Consider the following 23,110-nt stretch of genomic DNA (forward strand, 5'->3'; position numbering starts at 1 on the left):
ATAAGTGTAATATACTATCTTAAGTAGCATTGTATCTTAAGTAGTATTGTATCTTAGTAGTCTATAATGCATACTCTAATAATATGGCTAAAATACTGTTATTGTGTCGCCAACATAGACATAGAATCTTCAATCATAAAAGTAATTTGAAAGAAAAATACAAAGGAATAACAATTCAATGCATTTAACTCACTCAGTTGCTAGTGTTTCAAAAGAAACCTCTAATTTGAAAATGAAGGAAGATGTCATGGGAAGTTCTGTCTTTTTGCCAACATAGGTTTTAACCTCTTTCTGATACGTAACTTCAGTCCAAAATTCTATGTTTTCCAGACAATATATTATGAATTGAATGCGAAGCTTCTGGACCAGCCACAGTAATAACTGGGAAAAACTCAAAAAGCAGTGTTGAAGAGAATGAATTTCAAGAGACTAGAAGAGATAATACAATGGGTAGGACACCTGCCTTGAACATGGCAGACTTGTGTTCAATCCCAGGCATCCCATATGGTTCCCTGGTACTTTCAGGAATAATCTCTGAGTACCTCTGGGTGTGGCCCCCCCCAAAAGGAAAACCAAAATAAACAAATTTCAAGCTATAAAGCAAATAAACAAGAAACCCTTGGTGAAAGAGAAAGAAGAATGTTGGGAGGAGACTACAAAGACCTGGAGGCATATAGATTTTCTGAGAGAGAAAAGAAGGTACGTACTGTTGTCAAACATTGCCAGAGGTCACTCGTGAGCACAGAGCAAGAATAGCCCTAAAATACTACTAGGTGTGATCCCAAGTCAACCCTCCCTCAAAAATATTTTCAAGAAGAGAATGATTAGCAATGTTAATTGTTTTAGGAAGATGAAATAGCGAGTAGGATAAAAGAAGCCTTTTTAGATTTTTACAATTAGAATTCCCAAAAATGATCTTAGTAACGGTGGTTTCATAACTGCAAGATGTTGAGTAATCAATCAGATTTCAGTATATTGGGAAAAAAGAAATGGTAGGGTTTAAAAATAATGGTACTGAAAAGGTGGTGCAGAAACTAAAAATGATTAAAGTGTTACCACAATAGTCATAAATTCAGAGGGATGTTTTCCGTTTGGACTGAAATGCTTTAAGTACATTTATTTTGCTGTTATTTGAGAGCAACGTTTGGCAATATTCAAGAATCATTCCGAGTGGCGTTCAGGGGACCATATGAGATGTCAGGGATCACAATCAGGTTGGCTGAATAGAAGGCAATCGCTTTACGCTCTGTGCTATTGCTCCAGTGCAAACATAAGACATTTATATTGAAGGATTACAGTATGAGTATAAGGCACAGAAGACAGTTAGGGTAATTGATGTCAGAGATGATGATTTAGACGATAATATATAAAAGTTGATGTTCAAGCAGACCTGTTAGCAGCCTGTGCACATCTCTGGATTAACCATAAGATAGTTGTTGATATTACCAATTTTTAAATTTTGGATATATAAAATATTTAGAAGTGAAAATATTTTCTAAACATTGAAAATAAAAAATATGATTAATTAATTGACCTTCAGAGATATAAGGTTTTATTATCTAATTTTAGAATTTCTAAAAAATGTATCTTATGGACAGACTAGACAGTATGTTATTCTTCTTACACAATAAAAGTAGTAATAAAATAACTGATAGTAGTACTAAAAAGTAGATAAAGGCCCTTCTACTTTCCATCACCATTATACCTCTCAAAATGTATCTAGTAATCTTTCAATTGTTGACATGCATCTTTGAACTACCAAAAATTCAGAATTGTTAAGAAATGCTTTCGAACTTGTCTATTTCCCCCTCACCAGCCATATCACTAATATCACACATTTAAACCCCAACTTAATTGATGTTTATTTGTGAAAACAAGAAATCAAAGCCATTTTCTTTATTTTTCCTGTCTGTGCTTGCATTTTGTATTTAATAACTCGGGCTAACTTGGAAAATGCTGAATAGAACATAGACTAACACTTTTAAATAGAAATATGAGGAAGTTACACTGTAACAGCTGCTATTTCTGCTTACTTCAAAATGTGAGATATGTTCAACCAACTTTTTCATATGCTGTTTTATTTTATTGAACAGGAATTCAGGGAGAATTATCAAGAGCTACTGAACAAAGAGTTGTTAAAGGAAAACTTGAAAAGCAGTCATATTTCAACATTTTGGGAGACAGTTTTTATGGCAAACAAAAATGTATTTTCTCATGCATCTATATGTATGCACAGCATATGTGGACATGTACATGTATGCAATATATATGTTCATACATGCATCTAAATGTGAACATATGCGTGTGCAGCCATGTACATGCAATTATATAGACTAATGTATACATGTTAGTTTGTATACATGACTTTTGTGCATCATATTTAACACATACTAGCAGCAGCTCCTATCACCAAGTGTTATTAAAACACTTGTCCAAAATGTTTTTTTCCTTATAGGGACCCAAGAATCACAATAAAGTCAATAGAGTTTCAGGGCTATAATGTTTCAAGGTCAATCCCACTATCAATGTCAGCCTCCCTATACCAATAATCCTGGACCCTTCTTATTCCCATCTGGCCTCCTTAGAAGTCTATGCATTGATTATTATAGTTTAGTTTACATGCTTACAAAAGTGTTGGCTCTTACAGTTTGGATGTATAGTTTACTCACCTCTATAGCAGTCAAGTCTCTGTCTGAGTACTGTCCCCAAGTGACCACCACAGGTATTTTTCAGAAGCTAGCCTGCCTTGATGAAGCCACATTTTTATTTTTATTTATTCAGAATTCAAAATTTGGGAACAAACAGTTTATTAGCTAAATTTAAGTCATATTAGCCAGGAAAGACTTGAATTTTGGCAAATGCCATAACATAAAATGGCAAAAAAAGAAAAGATGAACATTAAAATACATAATAATCAGAAGTCAGAGAGTAAGACTGTGAGTAAAATAATTTGCATTCAGCTAATCAGAGTTCAATTCCCATCACCCATGTAGTTTCACAAGCATGGCTTGGAGTTATTCCTACATGCAGAGTAAGAACTAAGCCCTGAACATCACTGGGTATGACCTCAAAACCAAGTGAATAAATAAATAAAATGGATAAAAATCAAAAAATAAAGGTGACATTTTTTTCCAGTTTGCTTCTTATATATTTTCATAAAGTTCTAGCTAGACTTTAAGAATGCTCTTGAAATTTATTTAGCTAAATTTATACTGATGTAAATTTTTGTCCCCCAATTCAAAATACATATATATAATATATATGCAATATATATTAAAAAATCAAATAAAATGAAAAGAAAAGATAAGGCCTCCCATTCTTAACACAGGCTCTGTTCTTTACACTGACTGTATAGAAAGAGGAGGTACAGTAAATGCACCCCACATACACCTCAACCCAGGCCCTTTGCCCAGTCTGTATTGTGAATTAAAGGTGACTTTTTAAAGGAACTATAAAAACAGAAACAAAAGTATAATGAAAATTTGATAAGATTTTAAATGATTCTATATCTACCACAAATGATAAACCACATAGCACAGCACTTGGAACAATAAATATTACTCAAATTCACTTCTATTTCACAAAATGAATATACTTGTATTCAGCATCCTGCCACTCCCTCCAAAAAAAAGGGGGGCAATGGAATATTTCAAAGATGGTCTATATCAAAGGTTTCAAATTTATTTGAAATTTTTCTCCCCACTTCACTGAAAATCTACTTTCTTTTAGCAAACAACAGAAAACACTCCACATTGGCACCCATTGCTGGTACTGCCTTCACCCCTGACCCCCTAAAATCATTCCAGCACTTCAGAGAGGGTAGTATTGACCACTTTGCAAAACACTGATTGATATTATGTTATAGATTTTAATTATTTGCTTATTCTTTCTGTCTTCCTGAATGTAGTGGATTTGTTTTTGTCATTCCAACATATCATCTGACTAATGAAAGGTTATATCTAGTAAGTAGAGGTTTTCTTTGAAATTTGTGACTTAGAATTTTGTGACATATGGAACTCAAATGAAAAAAAACAAACAATATTCCGCTTCTTTCATGCAAAATAGAATTTATGGAGCAAGGCATGTTTGTAAACCAGAACCTCAACTTTATAGAAAATATTGTTTCTTTGTCTCCCAGTATTGTTTAAACCAGATTGTTCAGCTCTCCATATAATTTTAATAAAAGCAATTTTCAAACAAAAATCGAATATGACACATTGAATAATCTATTACTTTCATGTCTAAAAGGAGAGTGAAGAAGAAAGTGGAAACAGAATAAGACTTCCTGATATGTCAAATGCTTTTCTTTTCTCTGCACTTACCCTAGAAAGGACATTCATTTGATTAGCAAAGAAAAAAATTGAGAGCAGGGCTCTAGCTTCTTGGTCCAGAGGCCAAAGTCTCCTGGGAAGGAGAACATGGTTAGGAAGGAAAATTCAAGGATAATCTGCTGTTAGCCTTTAATTCCAATGTTTTCTGAGAGGAAAGCCAAAGCAAATTGAGTCTATTTGGGGCAACTGGATGAGAAACTGCCCTGAGTAGGCTAAGTTACAGAGCAGAAGATGCTCTGGAATCACAGGGTAAACATAAGCATGACTCACAGGAAGGAAGGCAGCAGTTGGATGGAGGTAAAAATCAAGTCACTGGAAACACTGGCACAGACAAAAGGCAATAGATGACAAATCACATCAGCAACAGATTCAAGACATGAACAAGTACCCTCCACAAAGGAACATCCAAATGAATGAAGTTCTTCAAATTTAAGAGACAGAGGATGCTGGGAAACCATTTTCTCTTCTGCTCAGCAGCTGCATAACTGATCTCTCCAGGATACCAACTACATTATCTGGGAGATTAAGGGACTTTTTCAGTCCAAGAGAAACCAAAGTGACTATTTTAAACCTTAAATTAGATCTTAAACTTAGTCCATTCTTCGCTATGAAATTTTACGCCTTGTCCATATCATTCTTCCCACATGAGACATGGAGATTCCATTACTTTATTTGTTCAGGTCAAACATTAAGTCAACATTCTTCCTAAAAAGATGGTCATTATCAATGAGTGCTATGTGGACAGTAAAGCCTTGAAAAAAAAGTCTTCAAAGAATTGTTTCTTCATTTGTAATAGACATGAAAATAGGATATGTGTAAAAGCAAATGAAGTTTAAGGAAACCTACCAGTTCTCAACATTGTGATAGACTATATGTTCAAATAAAGTTGTTTGTTTATTTGTTTTTGATTCTTTTTTTTTTTTTTTTTTTTTTTTTTTTTTTTTTTTTTTTGGTTTTTGGGCCACACCAGGTGGTGCTCAGGGGTTACTCCTGGCTGTCTGCTCAGAAATAGATCCTGGCAGGCACGGGGGACCATATGGGACACTGGGATTCAAACCAACCACTTTTGGTCCTGGATCGGCTGCTTGCAAGGCAAATGCCGCTGTGTTATCTCTCCGGGCCCTGTTTTTGGTTCTTAAGTCAAAAATAATTTGAACAAAGTTGAAAGTGTAATATGCTTAGCCAAGTAGCATTATGTCTCTTCAAGGAGAAAGAGAGAAAAAGAGAGAGAGACAGAGAGAGACAGAGAGAGACAGAGACACAGAGACAGAGACAAGAGAGAGAGAAAGAGAAACATCCCTGGGGAGGGAAGTAAGGACAGAAAGCCTATCCTGGTCCTGTCCTGCCCAGGTTTGCTTGATAAATGCTAAGTAGGAAAATTTCTGTTTGGGGCAAAACCCAGTTGTAAACAAATATACAAAGAAACCAGGAATCACCTTTGTTTGTGATGAAACCAAGTTTTAAATTATAAACCAACAACACTCATTGGTGTTCAGTCTTTACTCCTGGTTCAATGCTCAGGGATCAATACTGGTGGGGCATGGGGAACCATATGTGTTACCAATGACAGAGCACAGGTTGACCACATGTAAGGCAAGTGTTTTACCAGCTACACTCTGGCCAGTTTAATTTTTACACACAAATACTGTATCATTTTCCATGAAACTTAATCCTCTCTAATGATTTAATTACTAGATTTTAAATAGGCTTAATTATTGCTGTGGTACATTTAAAAAATGCTGACCACTATTAGGTTTTCATATTTCATTTAAGTTCATCTTTATTTAAAATGCTAAAAAAATCAACGTTAACAAATAGAAATTAGGAAAAACATATTCACTGGATTTGATATTAGTTGGTAATTTGAATCTAGTTGGGAGTTTAAACTGAATATTGATAATTTTTTTAAATTTTAAATATTTCTAATTTTTAAAAAATTCTTAGTCACACCCAGAAGTATGAGGGCTATTTCTAGTCCTATGCTTAGGAGTCACACTTCATGATATTTTTGGGCCATATACAATTCTGAAGTAAGAATTACAGTCTACCATGTCATAGGAAGCAAGTTAACTTTTGCACTATCACTCCAATCCTATTTGTAAACTTTCAATGTGAGATACTTATAGATTTGTACACAGTTGCAAGAAGCAATGAGAGATGGCTTATTCTCTTCAATGAGCATTCTCTGCTAGTACCATTTTACCTGTAAAGCAATATCACAATCTGGAGGCAGACTGGCATAACATAATCCAAACCATATCGAATTTCACAAGCTTTTACCTATGTCTGAGTGTTAGATCCCCTCATGATGCAATTCCAGAGCCACCTGGCAGACAGAACCCAATGGAGCAACTGTTCTGATGAACCCCCTAGAAAAACTGTTTCACTTGATATGAAAGTTTCAAAAACTCTGCTCTAGAGATGAAGAACAACACATAGGGCACTATCTCCCCGTGATTATTGGTTACTCCCAAGCTTGACTTCTGTCCCTGCTCTGTCACAGAGAGCGCTATTTAAGGTAGGTTACAGGGTACTTTTATTGTATACTGTATTGCTTCAATAAGATTTTACTAATGTTCAATGTTAACATTTATCTACTCCCTGATGCCTCACCTTCCTGTGGCTATCTTTATAGTTGGTTCCTAGCCTTGCCACTTGGCACATATTCCAGTTCTTCTTGTCCTATAAAAGCGCTGTTGGAATAGAGTGAAGTATCTTTTTCTGGTCATCAGCCTGGGACCCATTCTTTCCTTGTCACCAGTTGAGGGAATGTACCTGGTCCTGAATGCAACAGGAGGATGGAATTTGACTTTTGCTGGTCAACTGGGTCGAAACACATGAGTATGTATATTTATGTTTATTAAATTTTATCATTGCATCAGATCTCTTATACCTGTAAAAAAACATCAAGATACAGAAATCCTAAACTTTAATAATTTAGCTACCATTCTCTTTCCCTATTTTCTTTTTCTTTTTTTGGTTTTTGGGCCACACCCAGCGGTGCTCAGGGGTTACTCCTGGATATCTGCTCAGAAATAGCTCCTGGCAGGCACGGGGGACCATATGGGATGCCAAGATTCGAACCAACCACCTTAGGTCCTGGGTCGGCTGCTTGCAAGGCAAATGCCGCTGCGCTATCTCTCCGGCCCCCCTCTTTTCCTATTTTCATTGGAAATAGAAGAATCTCAAGGGGTCCACCCAGTCTTGATCTCCAGTATCCTCTATGGTACCCTAAGTCCTACCAGGAGTTAACCCTAAGCACAAAGCCAAAATTGAGCCCCTAAACACCACCCAAAGGCAAACCAAAGAAATGTAAAAGAGATGGTCTGAATAACAGTATTTTAGCTTATATCCAGCTTACAAAATGATTATTGATAAACCTTCAAACTGCCAGAATTTTAAAACTATTTTGATTCTCAAGACAGATGCTATGTAATTGGAAAACACACTAAAATAACACCTTTATTTGTTCCTTAGCACACAATTAAATTTAGTGACAGTCAGTATCTCTGGGAAATAATTTCAACATGTATTCATAGATCATTAGCACATTTTGCTATGATTACATTGGAATTAAATACCCAGTATTCATTTGAATTAAGAAAACAAACAAACAAAATACAGAAAAAACAATCTAATTTAAACTTTAGATAAAAAAAGACTGTCCAACTTAAATTTCCAATATGGAAAAAATACCAGAGAGATAATACAAATATAGGGCTCTTGTCTTGCATGCTGATGGCCCAGGTTTGATCCTAGGCAACACATATGATCTCTATGTCCCACTGGGAGTGAGTCTTAAGCAGAGCCAGGAATAAACCCTGCACACTGCAGTATTTAGCCTATAAAAGAAAAAATAAGAAAACAAAACTAACACTAACAAAATTAGATTAAACTGAAAATATTTGACAAGTGTGTGGTTTCACAGAAATACTTAAAATACTGAAAATACTTAAGGGTATAAGATAAATAACATTTACAAAGAGATCTATATGTTTTCATATCTTACACATCAATGCATTGAGTGTGAAGATTACACTCACAGGTATTCTAAGCCTTTAAATAAGTATTTATATTTTCCAACCATATCTATAATTCCATATTGACCAATAATTTCTTTGCTTATAGAGTTTCAGAACTATATATTTAAGTTAAAAAATTACAGAACTATTTTAGGATGACATTTTTGTGATTGAAAATTAGAAAATACAGGGAAAAAATAGTACTATTGGCAGGGGATTTGTCTTGCATGCAGTCAACCTAGATTCAACCCCTGGTACCACATATGTTCCCCCCGAGTCCCACCAGGAGTTATCCCTGAGCAGAAGTAAGCCGCTAAATTATACTAAGATTTCATCTATAATTGGTTTTCTTTGCCTTTCTACCTTCTCTCACTTTATCCCATCTCCGTTTTTAAAGTTTAGTGTGGAAAATTTCAAACCAGTTTATAAGTAGAGCATATTAATATCATGATAATGATGAATACACATATAAATAGAGCAACTTGCTAACCCATCTAGTATTATACTGTAGCAACATGACACCTGTCATTATTTTAGGATGTGATACAGAATATCTCTACAATAAAATGATCCTCAATGTTTTAAGCCTGGCCACAACTAATTTCACATCTAAAATATAATAAATAAATGCATATCACTGAATATTACTTTTCAGAGTTCAGATTCCCCTAGGGGATTTTGTTTGTTTGAATATGGATCTTGCAATGCAATTTCATGCACTTTCATGCATGGCATTTACTAATGGATCTCCTTAATCTTTTTTTCCAGATACTCTTCCTTATATGTGCCTTTCATTCTTTTTGCAATTGTTGTCACTAAAAAACAAACAAACAAAAAAACTTTTACCCTGTATAATTTTCTAGATTAAATTCTGGTGATTAAAATCTTACTTATATATATAATATCATAAATTGGTAATTATATCTGGAGCTCTGATCAGATTAAAGTTCAATAGTGTGTGTGTGTGTGTGTGTGTGTGTGTGTGTGTGTGTGTCAGAGAGAAGGGGAAGAAAGAAGAAAGAACAGAGAAGAGAGGAGAATATAGAGCGGTGATGAAAGACTCAGGGCTGAAAGAGAATAGGAAATGAATAGAAAATAGAAAAGGATAGAAGACATAATAAATAAAGGTAATAGTAATCTGGAAAGCCTGTACAACTGGGAGTGGGGTGGGATGGAGGAAGATTTGGGACATTGGTGGTGGGAATGCTGCACTGGTGAAGGGGGGTGTTCTTTATATGACTGAAACCTAATCACAAGCATATTTGTAATCAAGATGTTTAAAATAAAGATATTATAAAAAAAGAAAAACTGAAATAACAAAAACTATAATAGTAATCTAAAAACTTCTGAAAACCTTCATTTTTCAGAATGGGGAAAGGGCATTGTGGAAAAGGGGCCAGTCCCCAACTTCTGAATATAATAAGTTTGTGACTGCTCTTTTCTGTTTGTTTTGATTTTGGGGACACACCCAACTGTGCTCAAGCTTACTCCTAGCTCTGTGCTCTGGACTCATTCCTGATAAGGTTCAAGGACCATATGGGTTGCCAGGGATCAAAGTTGGGTTAACAAGCTTCATGCAAGGCAAGCATCATACCTGCTGTACTGTCAATCCAACACCTGTGAGTGGTTTGTAATATAAAGAATACATGAAAGTGCTGTTTTTTGACACCAAAACTAGGTCAGAAAAGCTTGATACCATTTTATGAGAATTCCCCAGTCCAACTGTAATTGGAACGCAGGAACTGCCATTCTGTGGAAGCCCTAGCCATGAGGAGAGTTTTATATGAATCTTGGGTAGGCAAGTTGGTCTTTAAGTTATCATAGCTCAGGAAACATCAAGTCAACTTGAGATTGCCAGTAAAATGTTGATAATTCTGCTATGCGGCATAGAGTCAGTCCTAGTTTTCAAGTCTTCTAATCTTACAATAATATAACAGAGAAGTCCTAAGTTTTATGATAAAATATAAATTGGTACCAAAAGGTACAAAAGAAATTGTTAAATTATTATTTTTGAATGCTGTTTTCCATGATATCAACCACTGGTGATCATTGTAAATTAATAAATTAATATTCCAGAGACAGTAAAGGAATTAAGGCCCATGTCTTGCATGGAATCAACCACATTTAAGTTCCTAGCATTTCATATGATTCCCTGAGTATCCCAAGAGTGATCCCTAAATGCAGAGACAAGACCAAGTCCTGAGTACAGTCAGTATGGACCCAAGTCCTTCCCCAATTAATAAATTAATATTGTAAAATCACATTCTAGTCTCATTTATTTGCTGTCAGGATGTATTTATAAAAAGAACTTTCTGTTACCATTAGGACTACTATGCTTGATTTGTTTGGTTTGGTTAGTGTTGAGGTCACTTCTAGCTCTGTATGTGGGATTTTCTCAGGTAGCCAAATAGTGTTTTGGATTGAACCTGGACCTCCTGCATGCAAAGAGCTTCCTCTCCAGCTACTAAATATATGATATTTACTGTTTTTAAGTTTTGAAATAATGATTTGCTTCCACAACAACATTCAAAAGTCAGGAGATTTTACAAATCCTTTATATAACTTGTCTAGTTTTCTTCAATCTTTTGAAAATAAATTATGATATTAATTCTGATACAATTCAGAGGTCTCACTGTGGTTACTTGTAGTTGTGTGTCTGTGTCATTCAATTAAGGGTGGCTTTTTATATGATGTGTCATTTCCTCCAACTTCAATAATTTGTTAATTTTTTCTAGGCTATTCTTTCTGTGGTTTGATTCTTCTCTTTCTCAGATCTCTAAGGTTTGTGTCTTTCACCAAATTTATTTTTGGCATTACTTCTAAAACCATTCTTTCAGCATCTCTTTCCTTCTTACTGAGCAGCCCAATGACACACATTTCAACATTGCACACAGCTCCAAGACTTCATTTGTTTACTCAATCTATTTCCTCTCTGTTGTTCAAATTCAGTAAATTATCTCTTGCAATCCATCAGCTCAATGAAACCTGTTGTCTGTGTTCTGCAAATGAGTCCATCTAACAAGCTTCTTTTTTTTGTTACTATATTTTGCATTTATACACTTGGTATTTGTTTAGGACTTTTAATTTTTTGATAAAGCCTGTCAGTTTTTCTTTGTGGGGCAACTTGGAGTAACATCAGTGGCACTCAGGATTAGTTGTGGCTCTATGCTTAGAAATAGATCATAAGCTCTGAGCAGAGCTGGGTGTAGTCCAGAAATCAGAAAAAAAAAGGAAACACACCTTTGCATTATTAATTTCTAAATAACCAATTATTAAAGTTATTTTAATATGTATTTTATGATTATTCCCTTCCCTCTTAATTTGTATATTAGTCATCAAAACTTAACTATCATTCTTAATTCTTGTAATACTATAAAATTTCTCTGAATGTTTCCATTTCTGAATTATCAAAAAAGTTACCAGAATTTTCTTCAAAATGTTGCTATGTCATTAGGGGCTATTTATGGTTTTTCTATTTATGTTATTTTTAGTTGTCAGTAAAATTATTAAAATGTAAAAAAAAAAAAAAGAAGAAAAAGAAATAGATCCTGGCAGGCTTAGGGGACCATATGGAATACCCAGATATCACCTGGGTGAATACGGTTGGCCAGGTGCAAGGCAAATAAATGCCTTGCCACTAGGCTCACTCTGGCCCTCAAGCCTTCCATTTTTTTCGATTTCAAAGAACTGATGATTAATTACTAAAATATTCCTATGGTAGCTTCTTTAAAATCTTTTTATAGTCTTTCTCACTCGTAATTCATATAGGTTTTAGTTGGTTTTGTTTTCATTATACTTTAGTATAGGAGTAACTGTTCTTGGTATGTCAAATGAGTTTTTTTAAAACAGGTCTGATGTTATCACCCAGGATGGAGCAGAAGTCTTCCATACACCACAAAAGCACCAAGGGGAGAGTAAATGAACCTGAAAGGAGTCTATAGTTAATCCCATGACAATATACTTCAAGGGTGGAGAAACCCTGTATTTCTTAGGCAAAGGAAATTCCTTTTTGAATGATCCCAATATTTACTGTGCATCTGCAGGAGGGGAAAAAAAGTACAAAACAATTTTTATTATTATTTACTTATCTATTTTTTGTTGATTTCATTGTTGTGGTTTGGCTATTGAAGTGGATGTCTCCATTTATATTTATTTATTTTCTTCTTTTCTTTCCTTATGTGCTCTGCCACATTTTTTTTTATCTCAATACCATGGCTTTTATATCGTGCTTACCCTTTTGTTTTGTTTTGTTTGTTTGTTTGTTTGTTTTGGTTTGGTTTGGTTTTTGGGCCACACCCGTTTGACGCTCAGGGGTTACTCCTGGCTATGCGCTCAGAAGTTGCTCCTGGCTTGGGGGACCATATTGGACACCGGGGGATCGAACCGCGGTCCGTCCTAGGCTAGTGCTGGCAAGGCAGGCACCTTACCTTTAGCGCCACCGCACGGCCCCTGTTTTGTTTGTTTTTAAATGCTCACTGGATATTTTATTTGACAGTTCTTTATGTACTATTGTGGTGTTTCACCTTCTTTTTCCCCTTCATCTCTCAAACCAAGGATGAAAGCCTCTAGAAGGACTCCGTCCATTTCCTGAGTATCTGATTCTTTTTTTCTTTTTTTTCTCCAGATTATTACTTTTCTCTTCTTTAAACAAAACCATATAACTTGAACTATCTAGTCCTGCCTCCCAACTGGGGGGGGTAAGGGAGGTACCACTAAGTAATAGTGTAAGACCACTAAGTAATAAGCTAGGCACAGAAGGGACCACTCATTCTAGCAGCCCCAGGGGTAAGGGAAGAGGATATGGGAAGAAGGAGAGGAACAGAGGTGGAGGGAGGACAATTCAGTGATGGGAATTCCCTGATTTTATGTTAATATGTACCTAAAATATTATTGTCAACGATATGTAAGCCACTATGATTAAAATAAAAATTATATTAAAAAACATATTTGGATCTTTCTATTACATTAGGATGAATTTGGTCTCTATTTAAAAATTTTATGTAAGTGACCGGTCACCCTATTTATGTTATTTAACATGTGGGTCTTGGAAATTTTAGTAGTACAACTCCAAAGTCATTTTAATTTCAGAGTTTTTGTAGTACTTCTGTCTGGTTGATTTATCTGCTGGCTTTCCCTCTGGCCTCTGCTGGAGCCACTTGAGAAAGATAAGCCTAGTTTAACTGCTTCCTTGGTTTCTGAACTACTTCAGAGGTATTTCAAACTTACCATTAAAATGTTTATCTCTGATTAGAAGAAACCAGTGTCTTCAGTAGTTTTGTACATTTTTTTCACTTGTTTATATGGTGTTTTTATTTATCTCTTCTCCTTCCATTTGTTTTGATGACCAGGATTCCATATGCTTGGTTGTGGTACTCTTAGCCTCTTAGTGTTGCGATTATTTAGGATTCTAATATATACTTTGCTATAGGCCCCAAATAATATACTCTGATATAGACCTGGAGGTCCCAGATAGCAAATATGTAGGAAGCATTCTTGGGACATCTGAGTGACACTAAGATATGTCACAAAACATAACAACATAAACACTTATTCTAAGATTTGAAAAAGAGATACTTTTATCCATAGAGTCATTTTCCAAGACATCTGGTTTATTTTAATGGGATATTCTTTAAATAGCATAACTTGGACCAGATGAATTGTTACTTGGAAAAGCATCTATATTAAAAGTGGCCCAGGTAATAGTATCAAAAACCTTCTAATGATAAAAGATAACCCAAGGTAAAACTGCCTTCCCATTTATTATGACAGTATTTCTAAGTTTAACAATCTATATTCTGTCAGTCATGGGATAAGTCTTACCTTTTAATAATGCCACATAATTCATCTGTTTAATCTTGGGATACATCTGATCTTTCAACAATGCCACATAATTCATCTGTTTAATCTCTCAAGGTACATATGACAGTCTGAACACAACCAGTTGTGATCCTGCTGGCAGGGAAGAACAGGCTCAGAAAGGCCCTACGCTTACAGAACATTGCTGGGTACAGTCCTAATTGAAAATAAATAAGATTTAAAAGTGTTTCCACAAATTATGCCCTTTGTATCTGTATTTCTGCCATTGTATTTTTAATATAGACTCCAAGAAGGACTGCTGAGTTAAAACGTTGGACCCATTTCCATAGAACCATGAAAAACACCTGCATAGGAGCCAGAACATTATGCTTTCAAACAATGTAGAAATATTGATTTTTTTTGACAATTCCCATGCTCAAACACACATCTGCTCAAATTTAAATTAAGGTCTCTATTTTGGGAATTTTACTTAGATCTAAGAGATGTTTACATTGTTTTTCCTGGCTTTTTGGAAGGAGTGGGGAGAGAGAGTATGATGGGATTTTAAGCTGTCTACCACATTTTATATGCATTCAAACATCACTATCTCATTCCCTCTGCTTTTGGATTTTAGATAAAAGTTAAGGAATTATTACCCACTGGCAGACAACAGAGGTGCATGGTCAGGTTTTCTTCAAGCATTTATATAATTTCATCTCAGGAGGTTTGCAATCCTCTCTCCACTTAATGTACTTTCTTCTGGATAGTGTCAGAAACAGAGCTGATTGCCTTTTCCTACCCAAATACCCAGGTGTCCAAGTTACTTTGAAAAAGCCTTGAGGTCAAATTGCAGCTTCAGTCATAAGTATGTTTCTTTAAGCATTTGGATCAATTACTGAATTTTGTTTGCTCTTTGGTTTCTCTAGTTATTTTTCTTCCCCTTAGGACAGATGTTTAGAACTACTGTCTCCCCCTATTTGTCATTTTCTATATAGATTTTGTTAAAGATAACTGCTTTTCGTTCTTTGAAATTAATGTTATTCTTCCCTCATTCACTTCCATTTGTTTTGAGTTGTCATGACCACAGGTCACACATTATGGTGCAGTGGAGATCAGATGCTCAGTGCTGTGCTGGAGGGTTTGATAGAGTCAGCAAAGCACTGCAAGGAGGGAGAAGTCACAAACTTGAGGCAGTCTGATGCTTTTTGCAAGACAGTAGTTTTTTGCCGATAAGCCAAGGACCCCAGAACCCCAACTTAAAATTTTTACTTATGCTTGTATGAGACCATGTGTAATTTATGAACTAATTTAATAAATAATGTCTCTATGATATTTAGATTTTTCTAGCCAGTATGTCTTTTATTTCCTTGAGTATGCCTGTATGCCTTCCAGGTGTGTTACAGTTTTTCCCATGCTGGTATCAAAAGTTCTTGTTAAGTTAGTTACACCTCAGATATGTTAGATCACTTAGATCTCTTAGATCATTTAGATATATTAGATCTAAATGTTAGGCATGTTAGATTATTTTTTTGACAAAGTAGTGGGGTCTTCATTTCCATTTTATCAAGTATATTTTTCTTTTGAAAGGTTCAGTTTCTTTTTTTTTTTTTTTTGGTTTTTGGGCCACACCCAGTAATGCTCAGGGGTTACTCCTGGCTATGTGCTCAGAAGTTGCTCCTGGCTTGGGGGACCATATGGGACACCGGGGGATCGAACCGAGGTCCGTCCAAGGCTAGCGCAGGCAAGGCAGGCACCTTACCTTTAGCGCCACCGCCCGGCCCCTAAGGTTCAGTTTCTTCTAAAAGTAGTTTACAAATGAAAGAAATGACAACGAAACATTTACTCTATTGAACAACGGTATGTGGCTTTACAGAGGTCTTCAGGTTTCAGAAAATTAAATTTAAAAACGTTGCACTGGGGTAGGAGCAGTGCACAAGTGGTAGGGTGTTCTTGCATGCTGCTGACCTAGGATGGACCGTAGTTCAATCCCCGGCATCTAATATGGTCCCCCAAGCCAGCCGATGTCTGAGCGAACAGCCAGGATTAGCCCCTGAGCATCACCAAGTGTGGCCCAAAATCCAAAAAAAAAAATAAAAATAAAAAAAATAATAATATAATAATAATGTTGCGCTGGTTTAGGGGGGTGTTCTCTTTATGACTAAAACCCAACTACAATTATGCTTGTAATCATGGTGCTTAAATAAAGATTATATATATATATATATAAAAGTAAAGCTAAAAAGTTAGAATAAACTCTCATCCAAAGTGATAGCACAGTGGTAAGGTGTTTGCCTTGCACACGGCTGATCTAGGACAAACCTGGGTTATATACCCGCATCCCATATGGTCCCCTGAGCCTGCCAGGAGTAACTTTGGAATGCAGAGCCAGGAGTAAGCTCTGAGCGCCGGCAGATGTAGCGCCGGCAGATGTGGTCCAAAACCAAAAAGAAAAGTTAGAATAAACTGATAATGGGATGATTATGCTTCTGCATATGGCCCTATATATTCTACCAACAAACTGTTATCTTTGTACTTCACCCTGCAGGCCAATATGGCAGATATGAAACTAAGAGAATAACTCAGAATAAGAAAATGACTGAAATAGAAATTCTACTGTAATTAAAGGAAGTTTGGCGGAGACAAGCAGAGCAGTTACATTCTAGACTAATAAATATTTTTGAGCCCTGAACTAAAGAGGAAAAAAAATCCATTATATCTACTGTATTTTCTGGCGTATAAGACAACTTTTTTTTTTTTTTTTGGTTTTTCAGGCCACACCCGTTTGATGCTCAGGGGTTACTGGTGGCTAAGCGTCAGAAATTGCCCCTGGCTTGGGGGGACCATGTGGGATGCCGGAGGATCCAACCGCGGTCCTTCCTTGGCTAGCGCTTGCAAGGCAGACACCTTACCTCTAGTGCCACCTCGCCGGCCCCAATCATTTTTTTTTTTTGGTTTTTTATAAGACAACTTTTTAACAAAAAAAAAGTCAACCAAAAATCTGAGGTCTTCTTATATGCTAAGTATATCCCTAAAAACGTTTCAATATGCCACTAAACAAAAATTGTCTGGATATAGCCACGAAACGAATTTTCCAACTCGATCCTGCACCGATCACTGCAAGGCTGCTCAGACCACCTCTCTAACTCAGCCAACCCAAGCAGGCTTTTGATGCATGCAAAATAGACAATGTTCTGGACCTGAATCTACACTGTCAAAAGCCTGCTCAGATGGGCTAGAGTCAGAGAGGAAGTCTAAAATTAGGGAGTTGTCTTATACGCTGGAAAATACAGTATAGCTATTTGTAAAGGTTTGCTAGCTATTTGTTAAGCATAGATATGGATAATCTAAGAATGAGAAGATTATGTTAGAAACTGGCACAAATGGCTCCATCAAAGGATTGTAAACACAGACTGAACACTTTCCATGTTGTTCTTATCTGCCTCACTTGATAATTTGTAACTAAGCAACAGACATTAAATTTGCTCATAGAGAATATCCCACCATTTAGTGTGAAATAATTATATCATACAGTGTATGAGAAAGAAGGAAAAATTCTGATTAAACAGGTAGAAAAGGAAAAAGATGATTCTACTCTCATCTATTTTCTAATTACAGGATTCATATATTTCACCATGTCACCTACGATAATAATAATAATAATAATTGCAAAAAAATAACAACTGTTATATCACAAATCTTTTTTAGACAACTTTACAGGAATAATCTATGTATTAAAGAGATTTTTATTTAAATACATACCTTATTTAAATAAAAATTTGTTTAATACATAGATCATTCCTGTTGTACAATGCTGTACAACTGAATATTAACAAGTGAAACATTTATCATTTTAGTTCTTCTAAAAAAATCTACTTGATCTGTTAACATCAGTCTGTCTAAATAGTCCCTATAGTTAGATTTTGTGGGTTTCTTGGGATCACACCTGGAGGTGCTCAGGAGCTACTCCTGGTTCTGTGCTCAGATATCGGCCCTGGCAGGCTCAGGGATCATATAGGATGCCAGGAATTGAACCACTGTCCGTCCTGGGTTGGCCATGTGCATAACACAAATGCCCTACTGCTGTGCTATCTCTCTGGCCCCAGTTAGAATTTTTTGAGCCCATATAATTCTTTGCCTTTAATTGGATATTTTCTTTAAAAAAAATTAAAAAATCAAAAGAGATTTACAATAACCAGAACTGACAATGTACAAACTTCATTTTTGAAACACAAGAAACCATAATCTGGTTTGGAAACAAACCATCTCATATTCAAATTTCTCAATTGTTTTCTTTAAAGTGACACACACAACAAAGCTAAAGTCATTAACTTGCACACTCTAGAGCATTAAAGCAAATCTTGATAAGTTGCCAAATATAATAAAACATTCTTCCAATTTAAAAAAAAAGTACAGAAGTTAAAAAAAAAACTCTTTGACTCATATGTGAGAAGCTATCTAATTTTGTTTTCTGAGCTCAAGAAATAGTTCTCATTGTTTGAGTAGATTAAGTTAAATGCTGGACTAAGGCAATATAAAACCAATTATTCCACTTAGGACATCTTTCTGTAAAACACTCTAACTCAGTCCTTATTACCTATTCTTTTTCATTTTTCTCTACAAAGAAGATTCTCTTTCAAGTGTAGTCCGAGAATTGACATATGAGACTATGCTACACATACACACAAACCTAAAAACACAGGTACACAGGATATATATATTCATACCACAAATAGCACATAAAAACAACCACTTTCCTCTCCTCAAAAAATAAGCAAAATGTTAGCATGAGAGAAAAACTATGTAACAGGCCAAAAGAGAGTACAAGTAGTTTGTCTTGCAAACAAGTGACCCCTCTATATGTGTGACCCCATATATGCTTCCCAAGCACTACCAAGAGAGATCCCTGAGTACAGAACCAGGAAAAATCCCTGAATCCACTGACTGTGACCACCCCCAAAACCAAAAACCTATGAAAGATTTGAAAATAAAACATAACATCTCCTTTTAGATTTTCCTCCCCAAAAAATTAAAGTTCATTTTAAGAAACAGGAGTGTGGGGCCAGAATGGTGGCACAGGGCATAAGGCATCTGCCTTGAGTGTGCTAGCCTAGGACAGACCTCAGTGCGATCCCCTCTCCCCCGTCATCCCATATGGTCCCTCCCAAACCAGGGGCGATTTCTGAGCTTATAGCAAGGAGTAACCCGAGTGTCACTGGGTTTGGCCCCAAAACCAAAAATAAATAGAGGAAAGAAAAGAAAAGAAACGAAAAGAAAAGAACAGAAAAGAAAAGAAAAGAAAAGAAAAGAGAAGAGAAGAGAAGAGAAGAGAAGAGAAGAGAAGAGAAGAGAAGAGAAGAGAAGAGAAGAGAAAAGAAAAGAAAAGAAAAGAAAAGAAAAGAAAAGAAAAGAAAAGAAAAGAGAAAAGAAAAGAAAAGAAAAGAAAAGAAAAGAAACAGGAGTCTATATAGTCACTACAGAGCTCAAATGATATGTACCCACTCTATGTAAGAGCACATTGAGCTCTATGAGCACAATGAACACAGAGTCTGGCATCTATACTGGCATATCCAGAGGGCTATCCTTACATTTCCAGGATAAAAAAAAAAGGACACACCATCTGCCAAAAACCACCTAACACCATGAGGGGCCTTAATATTATGAGTACTAGATCTCAATGCGTAATAATAAAAGCAAATAATTTTTTTACTTTCATTATTTACTTTCATATTTATTCACTATAAGCCTTCTTAGAGATGAGCCCATCATAACTAATCTCAATGAGGAATATATCAGCAATTGAATTATAATTTCCTGAAATGAGAGTAACCAGTAAGTCAGTATTTAGGGTGCACTGTCCCCAAAAGCCTTCTACCTGGTTAGATGCAGCTCAGGCTGAACCAGTAGCCTACATCCACATTCCATTAACCAACAAACTGTCATCTGAAAAAAACAAAGTTGAACTAATTTTATCTCTTGTCAAATAACTTCCCCATCTTCCTGGGAATAATATACATAAGCTATATTTAATTCTCTTGAACAATGTAGACACAGGCATAACACCAGGTAAATTACACTGCAACTCCTTGTTAGTAATAATCAAATTGCCATAAGAAACATTTCAGTTGGGCTAAATAAAACTTGAAGATTCCAAGACCCAGAACATTATTCTCCAAATAAGTAATCATAAAAAGAAGTCATCAGACTCAGTAGATTTTATAAAGCAATTACAGGGAATCCCAATTCCAAGTTCATCCCATCCCTGCATTCTCATCATATAAAAATGTTTCTCACCTATTTTTCTCATCTGCCCTAGGAAAATGGCATATATTCTTTCGATCCTGAATCTCTTATTTCTAAGGAAGGCATAATCTTTTAGAATTCTATGACTTTGGGCTATTTCTTTTGCCAACTCCCAAAATATTTCTAATTAATATTCAGAGTCTAACTTATATCTCTGTTGCCTAATCCATCAAGGCAAAAAGTTGTCCTTTGGTTTTGTGCATAATAGTGGTTTATCTATGTATATTATCTATGATAATATACACAAAGATATACTGGATTAGATCTAAATTACTGGCTCTAGAGGAGTAACAAACTTAGTATTCTTTGATTTCCCTAGACTAACACATAGTAGGATGATTTGTGTATGCATTTAAAGCATAAAATATTTTTTAAGAAAATAACTTCTGTTTAGCACCATTTAGAAGTAATAAATAAAAGTTAAGATTGAAATTAATGGCAGTAATATTATTTCTAATTTTATGTAGATTGTATTCATCATTGTACAACTAGCCTATTTGCACAAAGAATCAAGAGTCAGCTGCATGGAAAATCTTGGTTATTAGAAACTATGTAAAAGCAACTGGAGCCTAGCCATTCAGTGTAGCAGTTTCCAATTTTATTTTTTCAGCACCTAGTGTTTATCTCTCTCGCTCTGCTGAGTAGTAAAAAGTTAAAGAATTCAATTCTATGAATATTATTTATGCACATGGATCCAATTTTAATATTCTGAAAAATATAAAGCTACTTGCTAGACCATACAGAATATTTTCTTCGTTTTTCAAGATAGCCCAGGATAGTCAATTATCAAAATGAAAATCCCAGACATTTTAATTGTACAATATACTTTTCCCCAAGCAATTCCATATTTTCTTTAGAATTTATGTATATAATCCCAAAAATATAAATTTCCACAAGTATACAGAGTTTGCAACTCACTCTCTCACACGCACTCTCTCTCTTACATACACACACACATACACACACACACACACACACACACACACTAAATCTATTTCCCTTACTATGCGCATAAACACTTCCATTCTGCACTGGGAAATGCAAAAAAATAGAAGACTATTGCTGAGGCCATTATGTAAACAGAATAGTGAGATGTGTTTCTGTGCATATGTGTAAGCACCCAGGAGAGTATAGTGCCTTTGCCTTTTTAGCTTAAGAATAGAAGGTATGACAGATATAACTTGGTTTCTCAGAGTAACAGACACAACTAAAACAAGACAAACCCAGATCTAAAAAGCTACTAAGCTGTTTAACAGTCAAACTTCAGTCATTTTCTCTATGACAATTGGAGTCCCTCGGAAGCCAATAGCAGAAAACAAGTTTTCACTCTCCCAACACTGGCATCTAAAAATAACAGCACTTCCTAAAAAAGCTTAATATCTTTTAAGAGGTCATGATGCAATATTTTTTCACTATTTGCTATATTCCTATTTTGTTAAGAATGTGTGAAGTTTGTATTCAAAGTCATATTGAATCATATGATTCAAAGTCATAATTTTCATTTTCTTGTAATGTACATAATATGAGAATTATGTCAGCCTAATAAATACCATTGGGGTACTAAAATAATAAAACATAGAAAACTTTAAAATATCAATAAAATTCAATCACTGAAATATAATTGTAAATGCAGTTTTCATCTTAAAGCAACTGAGGGTTAAAAATGATGCTTGGGAGGCTACATCAGGCTGTGCTAAGGGCTTATTATACCTGGTCCTGTGTTCAGGGATCACCCCTGGTGGAGTTTGGGGAACCATCCAAGGTACCAAGGATTGCATGCAGATCAGCTGCATGCAAGGCAACTTCTCTTTTTTTCTTTTTTTGAGATGTAAAGAAAGCTTTTATTTTATTTTTTTTACCATTCCTTTTCTTTCTTTTAGACTGTTGATATCAACAACTGCCATAAAAACTATCTAAGACATAATTGATATCAAAGTCTGATATATTACTGATGTATACTGATATATTAGTATGTCCCAGTTATTTTGTTTTAAATGTAATTCCAATAATATCTAAAAACATGAAAAATACTTTCAAAATAGTAATGATTATATTAAAAGTCATCCCCAAAAAGTAGATACACATTTTTCTCTGAAAATTGGCCCATTTTGACAATTTGAAATTCATATAAAGTCCTATCCTCCCCTAAATAGCAAATGCACCATTTTTGGTTTTCTGGGTTTTGATGTTTGTTTATTTTTCATCTTCAAACAATGCTTCACAATAGCTCCTGCTATTTGTTAGGTGTTGTTCTACTGGGGAGGGACAACACAATTTGAAACTTTAAAATAAGATTTTAGAGGCCAGAGAGATAGTGCAGATGACAAAATGCTCGCTTTCAATACAGCCAACCCAGGTTCAAACCTCCAAGTACCTCTGTAGAGACACACCTGAGTATAGAGACAGGAATACACCCTGAGCATCTCTAGGTATATCCAAATAAAAAAACATAAAATTTCAAATTCCAACAAAGTAATGAATTTCATATATGTGTAATAAATCAATATACATATCTATGAAAATATAAAAGCAAAAAAAAAATAGAAAATATAAAAGCAAATAAAAATTAATGAAGATGGACTCACTGTGTAGTACACAATAAAAAATGATAAAAAGGGAAAAACTTTAGAAAAGGGCATTCCAAAAAGAAGGATAAAGTAT

The 23,110-nt window shown here is 35.2% G+C and overlaps 1 protein-coding gene and 1 non-coding gene across 2 annotated transcripts in view; one reads left to right on the top strand and one right to left on the bottom strand.

Moving 5' to 3' along the window:
- CEP128 (centrosomal protein 128) overlaps positions 1-23,110 on the bottom strand; it is a 423,508-nt gene that overhangs the window by 180,392 nt on the left and 220,006 nt on the right. The window lies entirely within an intron of this gene.
- LOC126005250 (small nucleolar RNA SNORA51) lies at positions 3,308-3,441 on the top strand. The gene has a single exon (XR_007494418.1). It is a non-coding gene; the product is annotated as a small nucleolar RNA SNORA51 (small nucleolar RNA).

Source organism: Suncus etruscus, chromosome 3 (assembly GCF_024139225.1).
Source record: "Suncus etruscus isolate mSunEtr1 chromosome 3, mSunEtr1.pri.cur, whole genome shotgun sequence".
Lineage (NCBI taxonomy): Eukaryota > Metazoa > Chordata > Mammalia > Eulipotyphla > Soricidae > Suncus > Suncus etruscus.